Source organism: Scylla paramamosain, chromosome 42 (genome assembly GCF_035594125.1).
Source record: "Scylla paramamosain isolate STU-SP2022 chromosome 42, ASM3559412v1, whole genome shotgun sequence".
Taxonomy (NCBI): Eukaryota; Metazoa; Arthropoda; class Malacostraca; order Decapoda; family Portunidae; genus Scylla; species Scylla paramamosain.
Window position 1 is genome coordinate 13,842,824 of NC_087192.1, and position 9,122 is coordinate 13,851,945.

The window sequence follows — 9,122 nt, forward strand, 5'->3', positions numbered from 1 at the left end:
ATAAGTGGAGCATTTGTGGGAAACAAAAATAATTTCAACAAAATAATAATAATAGCATAATGACTTATGGAATTTGTAGAATTTTCGACCCTGCTGTTTGTAATTAAGGGAAATAAAAGAAAACGGCGGCTGTCTTGCATTAGAGAGAAAAAAAAAAAAAATTTAACTCAAACTTAAAAAAAAATTATTAAATTAATCTTCCAATACTATTTTAAACAGTTTTCAGGATAATGCAAGCGTCTCTTCTATTTTATCTATTATTTCGTGGTGTTTTGTACTATTAATTATCAGTTTTTAGTGCAAGAAGTTCAAGAAAAAAGGAAAAAAACAAAAACACTATATAGATAAGGACAATATGGTCGCTATTAACATGTATATTTACAAGACTTTCGACCCCATGATTTCCAAGGCGTGGGCGGCGGCCATCTAGGAAATTGGAGTATTAGAGAAAACGTGATATTTTAACGCTAACTAAAGAAAAACTGAATTGATCTAACTATTAAAAACTTATAATATTTTTACGATAGTGTTAACATTTACTGTTATAGGAATCGACTTCAGTTATTTATTGGCGTTGATATTATGTAAATTACACAAGCTTAATCTATGACAACATATATATAACGAAAAAAATAAATAAAAAATGACGTCTCCCTCAACACACACACACACACACACACACACACACACACACACACACACACACACACACACACACACACACACACATACACACACAGAGAGAGAGAGACACCTTTATGTACGTATAATGTAGGAAATATTGTATTTTTATTGATTCCTCTGCAAATACTCGTACAGTGGAAATGTATGTGTGTCTGCCAATGGAGCCTTAAACACACCCAAAACTTTAGCGTCGAATTATAGACCTGTCAGCTTAACTTCAGTTGTAGGTAAAATGTTAGAGTCAATAATAGCGAGGAACATTAGGGAACATTTAGACAAACATAACTTGATAAATCAGTCACAGCATGGCTTCACGAAGGGGAAGTCTTGCCTGACAAACTTGTTAAGTTTTTTACAGTAAGGTGTACGAGGCAGTAGATAATGGTGATAGTTATGATATCTTATATCTGGACTTTAGTAAAGCATTTGACAAGGTACCCCATCAAAGCCTCCTGAGAAAGGTTAGGGCACACGGGATAGATGGGAAGGTGTTAGGCTGGATAGGGTCATGGCTTGGTAACAGGCGACAGAGAGTGATAATAAACGGCTCGAAATCCGAGTGGGGTCATGTAATTAGTGGGGTGCCACAGGGATCAGTATTAGGGCCATTGTTATTTCTTATGTATATCAATGACTTGGATAGTGGAATTAGTAGTGATGTTAGTAAATTTGCGGATGACACAAAGATAGGTAGATTAATTAGGTCAGAATCGGATGCCATCGCCTTGCAGGCAGACTTAGATAGAATGAATGAATGGACGGATAGATGGCAAATGCAATTTAATATCAATAAATGTAAAGTGCTTAGCGTAGGTAGAGGAAACCCATACAATAGGTACACATTAGACAACCAAACTTTGGTAGGTACAGGGTACGAGAAAGATTTAGGAGTTATAGTTAGCTCTGAACTCCGTCTAGGGAAACAATGCATAGAAGCCAGAAACAAGGCAAATAGGGCACTAGAATTCATTTTTAGGAGTGTTAAAAGTAGAAGGCCGGAAGTAATATTAAAGTTATACTTGGGCGCTGGTCAGACCTCATCTAGACTACGCTGTGCAGTTCTGGTCCCCACATTACAGGAAAGATATAGGTCTATTAGAATCAGTACAGAGGAGAATGACTAAAAGGATACAGGGGATGAGGAATATTCCTTACGAGGCGAGGTTGAAGCTGTTACATTTACATTCTTTAGAGAGACGTAGGTTAAGAGGGGACCTGATAGAAGTCTTTAAGTGGTATAAGGGTTATAACAAGGGAGCAATAAGCAAAATTCTTAGGATCAGCAACCAGGGTAGAACAAGAAATAACGGGTTCAAGCTTGAAAAATTTAGGTTTAGGAAGGAGATAGGAAAAAATTGGTTCTCAAATAGAGTGGTAGATGAGTGGAACGGACTCAGTAATCATGTAGTTAGTGCTAGGACACTAGAGAGCTTTAAGAGAAGATTAGACAAGTTTATGGATGGGGATAACAGATGGAAATAGGTAGGTGTGTTTCATACAGGGACTGCCACGTGTAAGCCTGGTCGCTTCTTGCAGCTTCCCTTATTTCTTATGTTCTTATGTTCTTAAAAACACTCGTAAACTCAAGTAGAGCCCTTTAAAACAGAGCAGGTATGGGTGTTGAAGAGATTACAATTGTTGTGAATTATATACATTATTTTTAAGCAGCTTGGAAGGTTGAAGTGACGAAAGCTGTTGAAGACTGACAAAAAGACTGATTTGGATATTATTTGTTGTGTAATCTGTCGTAAGTGTAATTAAATAACTCGCCTCGCCAGCTTTGTGGTGTAATTGTCTTTGTAATTGTACGAATTATATATTAAATTACTATTACGATTACGAGAGTTTATTATTATTATTATTATTATTATTATTATTATTATTATTATTATTATTATTATTATTATTATTATTTCTGCAAGTTAATGAAAAGTAGTTATTGGATTATATTTGATTATTTATTTATTTATCTAACTATTAATTTATTTAATTATTAATTAATTAATTTATTTATTTATGTATGTATTGAATTTGTTGGTACGAATTAAAATGATACAAATAATGAATGTTCTTTTCCTCCACCTGCTCACAAACTGACACCCACCCACCCAGCCACCCCCTATATTTCACCAATCCAGCCACACCCACCCAAACACATCCACCCACCCATCCACCTCCACCAGCCCACCCATCCACCACCCACTACACCAGATCCACCCACCCACCCACCCACCATACACTCCCTACAGACACACCCACCCAATCTTCCATCAGTGATTCGTTTTAAAATATTCTTATTATTACTGAGGCTTCAAATGTTCTTATGTACCCACTACTAATTCAACAATACGCCCACGCACTCTCACACACACGCACTCTCACGCCCACGCACGCAAACGCACTCTCACGCACGCGCACGTCCTCGCACTTACGTCCACGCACGCACACTCTCACGCCCACTTACGCACACGCACTAACGCCCACGCACACGCACACGCACTCATGCCACTCACACGCACTCACACACACACATTCTTACGCCCACGCACGTACACGCACTCTCACGCCCATGCACTCTCACGCACACGCACACGCACCCTCACGCACACGCACGCCCACGCACTCTCACGCCCACGCACGCACACGCACTCACGCACTCTCACACATGCAGTCTCACACCCACGCACTCTCACGCTCACGCACGCACATACACTCTCACGCCCACGCACGCACATGCACTCACGCCCACGCACACACACTTTCACGCCCAAGCACGCACACGCACTCACGCAAGCACACGCACATGCACGCGCGCGCGCACACACACACACACACACACACACACACACACACACACACACACACACACACACACACAATTTATCATATATTTCATAATCTCCAATATTGAAGGCCCTGCAGTGAATGTACACACACACACACACACACACACACACACACACACACACACACACACACACACACACACACACACAGCAATAAATACTATGCTGATTATATTTCCTCTGCAGGGCATCAACCAGAAGTGAGGATCATGCACCACACACCACCACACACTCCCCAATGCATCTGCCACAAGCAAGGCCACACCACACACCACCACACACTCTTTTTCCTTACCATTCACCACAAGTAGGGAAACATTCTCACACACATACACACACTCACACACACACACACACACACACACACACACACACACACACACACACACACACACACACACACACACACACACACATACACACACACACACACACACACACACACACCTGGTGGACCCTCTGCCTCAAGGCCCCACAGCATCAGTTGAAGCAGTGGCACTCCTCAACTCCCTGGACGCACACCCCCATTCCTCTGGTTCTAGCCATTCCAACTCACTTGCTGCTTGTTGTTTTCCTGAGGTTCCAAGATCACCTGTTAAGGAGAGCTAGTTGTGTCAGTATATAATGAATGACAACTGGCTACATGGTCTCCTTTGAGTAGTATTAGTATTAGTAGTAGTAGTAGTAGTAGTACAACAGAAGTAATTAGCAGCAATAGAATTAGTAGAAGTAGTAGTAGTAGTAGTAGTAGTAGTAGTAGTAGTAGTAGTAGTTGTAGTTGTAGTAGTAGTAGTAGTAGTAGTAGTAATAGTAATAGTAGATAAATAAATAGATAAATAAATGAATAAATAAATAAAAATGAAAAAAAAAGGAAGGAAGGAGAGAAAGAAGCAAAACATGGTGTTTTAATTAATGTATGTGTGTGCTCATTATAACAGATGGAATGAATAATTAATTAAAAAGTGTGGCAAACATTTCCACTTGCTTCTACCGGCAGTGATAGGTTAGGTGAGGCCAGGTACATCTGCTGACACGACTGATAACAAAACACATCACTGGAAACGCGCAAGACAGCAGGTCATGACATACTCTTGATAGCCACAGAGAACGATTCATAAATTATTTCTAAGGACCTTAACAATGATCTTATTTTCATCCATCTCTCTCTCTCTCTCTCTCTCTCTCTCTCTCTCTCTCTCTCTCTCTCTCTCTCTCTCTCTCTGTCGTCTCACTTGCGTCGGGAATTAAGTAATGAGCAAGTGACTTTCTTCCCGCATGAATGTAAGTCATATTCTCCTGAGGGTGACGTGAGGCCACTAGCGGAGGTGACTTGACTAGTTAGCGACGCCCCTTCTTAATACGCATGTACACTCCGCCCGCCGCTCCGATGCTCGTGCTCTGTGGGCGGCGGTGGCGGTGACGGTAGGTTCGAATAATGTTTCTCAAATATTTTCTGCTCCCTCTCTGCTTCAGTGTGTTGCAGTGAACATAAGAACATAAGAACATAAGAAATAAGGGAAGCTGCAAGAAGCGACCTGGCTTACACGTGGCAGTCCCTGTATGAAACACACCTACCTATTTCCATCTGTTATCCCCATCCATAAACTTGTCTAATCTTCTCTTAAAGCTCTCTAGTGTCCTAGCACGTGGCACTCATCCAACACAGAAACATGACTGCTGGTGAATTTGTCAGCTTGTCAAGGCGTCAGCATTAGTCTGGCAACAGTGGGGGGTCGGGGAGGATTGGTTTAGGCGTGGCACCACTGTCTTATTCTCTCTCTCTCTCTCTCTCTCTCTCTCTCTCTCTCTCTCTCTCTCTCTCTCTCTCTCTCTCTCTCCGTATATCATTTTCATCTGTATTCTTTCTTATTTCCCTTCTCTCTCTCTCTCTCTCTCTCTCTCTCTCTCTCTCTCTCTCTCTCTCTCTCTCTCTCTCTCTCTCCGTATATCATTTTCATCTGTATTCTTTCTTATTTCCCTCTCTCTCTCTCTCTCTCTCTCTCTCTCTCTCTCTCTCTCTCCGTATACCATTTTCATCTGTATTCTTTCTTATTTCCCTTCTCTCTCTCTCTCTCTCTCTCTCTCTCTCTCTCTCTCTCTCTCTCTCTCTCTCTCTCTCTCTCTCTCTCTCTCTCCGTATATCATTTTCATCTGTATTCTTTCTTATTTCCCTTCTCTCTCTCTCTCTCTCTCTCTCTCTCTCTCTCTCTCTCTCTCTCTCTCTCTCTCTCTCTCTCTCTCTCTCTCTCTCTCTTTCCGTATATCATTTTCATCTGTATTCTTTCTTATTTCCTTCTCTCTCTCTCTCTCTCTCTCTCTCTCTCTCTCTCTCTCTCTCTCTCTCTCTCTCTCTCTCTCTCTCTCTCTCCACAAGTCTCAGTAGGGAATCGTGTCCATCATATTTCTTCCCTCTTCTTAACTTTGCCAGTGGTGTTTCGCTGATCCATACACGTGTTTTCGCGCCCCACAGCCTCCCTTCGCTCGCCTCACGCTCGGCCGCCGCCCCACGCTGCCCACGGGCGTCGCAAAATGGGTGTGAATTATCTTTAATCTTCCCCTTGTGTCTACTCTTCTACGCGCTAAATAGCGGGAAGCTTTGGTGATATTTTACCACTGTGTTCGAGTTGTTGTGTCTGACTTTGGCTTCGGATTAATGTTTTATATATTTATTTTCTAGTTTAGTTTGTCTTTTGTCATATTTATTCGTTTTGCTTTGTTTATGAGAGTTTATTTATTGTTTTTTCTTGTAGTCTTGATTGATTTATTTATTTTTTTATTTTGTTTAAATTTGTTGTATTTGATGCAGGGTTTGAAACATGTCTTGCTCTGTTGTGGCGTTCGAGTTGGTGATGTGACATTGGCTTCGAGTAATTGATTTGTAATTTTTTCGTGGTTTTCGTTGATGTTTGTGTGTTTTCTTTGTCCGCGGGTATTTTGTTTAATTTTGAATGTGGTTTGTGTGTTTAGATAAGCTGGGTTTTTTTTTGTTTGTTTTTATTTAGTTAGTGATTTATTTTGGTGAAAGGTTTCGAACACTCGGCTCAGAAAGTATGTTTCTTTATTTATCTTTTGTTTGCTTAAGTATTCGTGATTCCTGAATGTTGTTTACGAATGGATATATCAGAAAAAAATATTAGTGTTTATTTTTTATGTATTGTTTTGATTTGAAGTTTTAAAAATGTTTATGAATGAATGTATAAAATATTGAGTTTTTTTTTGTTGTTGTTTAATTTCTACTGTTTATTTATCATTTTTTTTCCATTACTCTTTAAGAAGTGAAAATCACCAACTCGAACGCCACAACAGAGCAAGACATGTTTCAAACCCTGCATCAAATACAACAAATTTAAACAAAATAAAAAAATAAATCAATCAATCAAGACTACAAGAAAAAACAATAAATAAACTCTCATAAACAAAGCAAAACGAATAAATATGACAAAAGACAAACTAAACTAGAAAATAAATATATAAAACATTAATCCGAAGCCAAAGTCAGACACAACAACTCGAACACAGTGGTAAAATATCACCAAAGCTTCCCGCTATTTAGCGCGTAGAAGAGTAGACACAAGGGGAAGATTAAAGATAATTCACACCCATTTTGCGACGCCCGTGGGCAGCGTGGGGCGGCGGCCGAGCGTGAGGCGAGCGAAGGGAGGCTGTGGGGCGCGAAAACACGTGTATGGATCAGCGAAACACCACTGGCAAAGTTAAGAAGAGGGAAGAAATATGATGGACACGATTCCCTACTGAGACTTGTGGAGAGAGAGAGAGAGAGAGAGAGAGAGAGAGAGAGAGAGAGAGAGAGAGAGAGAGAGAGAGAGAGAAGGGAAATAAGAAAGAATACAGATGAAAATGATATACGGAGAGAGAGAGAGAGAGAGAGAGAGAGAGAGAGAGAGAGAGAGAGAGAGAGAGAGAGAGAGAGAGAGAGAGAGAGAGGGAAATAAGAAAGAATACAGATGAAAATGGTATACGGAGAGAGAGAGAGAGAGAGAGAGAGAGAGAGAGAGAGAGAGAGAGAGAGAGAGAGAGAGAGAGAGAGAGAGAGAGAGAGAGAGAGAGAGAGAGAGAGAGAGAGAGAGAGAGAGAGAGAGAGAGAGAGAGAGAGAGAGAGAGAGAGAGAGAGAGAGAGAGAGAGAGAGAGAGAGAGAGAGAGAGAGAGAGAGAGAGAGAGAGAAGGGAAATAAGAAAGAATACAGATGAAAATGATATACGGAGAGAGAGAGAGAGAGAGAGAGAGAGAGAGAGAGAGAGAGAGAGAGAGAGAGAGAGAGAGAGAGAGAGAGAGAGAGAGAAGGGAAATAAGAAAGAATACAGATGAAAATGATATACGGAAAGAGAGAGAGAGAGAGAGAGAGAGAGAGAGAGAGAGAGAGAGAGAGAGAATAAGACAGTGGTGCCACGCCTAAACCAATCCTCCCCGACCCCCCACTATTGCCAGACTAATGCTGACGCCTTGACAAGCTGAGGGGAGTTAAGGGGAGAGGAGGAGGTAGGGGAGAGATAGGGGAGGGGAGGAGATAGGGGAGAGATAAGGGAGGATGGGATAGGGGTGGTTTGAGCTTCCAACGGTTGACCGTGAAAAAATATTATTATTCTTATTATTCCTATTATTATATTAGTCTTATATATAGGGCATTCTTATTATTGTCTCAAATCTCCCCATGACATCACACACACACACACACACACACACACACACCACTAAATACAATACCTGGAACAGGTTAAGTAGACATGTGGTTAGTGCTGAAACATTAGATAGTTTAAAAAAAGGGCTAGATGAGAGCATGGATAGGGAGGATAGATGGGATGGGTAGGCGTTGGATTGCTCCAATGGTTGGATAGAGGAGCTGCCTTGTGTAGGCCATCACTTGGCCTCTTGCAGTCTCCTCGTTTCTTATGTTCTTATAACCACCACCACAACCACAGCCACAACCACCACCACCACTACTACGAGCCCCTTAACCTCTTCGGCATGGGCAGTCAAAACGCGCGCCGGCGCCATATCCGGGATTTCCGCGCGTGCGGCAAACTTTGAACTCTACCACCCCTACATTCATCAAAACTAAATAGAATCATAACATACTATGTATGGGCATATCTGGAATGGTTCCATTGTGCCTTACACACCAATATTCAGTCTAAAACAAACTGCACTTTATATTTTACCTACTAGTTTTCGTGAGAGGATGGTGATGGTGGAGTGATGTAAACGTACTCCTCTTCCTCCGACTGATAATATATATATATATATATATATATATATATATATATATATATATATATATATATATATATATATATATATATATATATATATATGTGCAATCTCTTTATTCCAGACTACAGTTTCCTCATTCATGGCAACATTTTTCATCGTCTCAGCATCAATATTGCAATTCTCCTTAGCTTTATCAATTTGACTCAGCCAAATCCTGGTGAACTGTCTGCACGTGTTGCCTGATGCGCAGCTGTCCAGTCACACTCGGCAGCTGTCTTTGTCTGTAATAACCTTCCTAACCTGCATCACGCATGGCACGTTGTCTACAGGTGTACAAACTCAACGTACACAGCAAAACCACC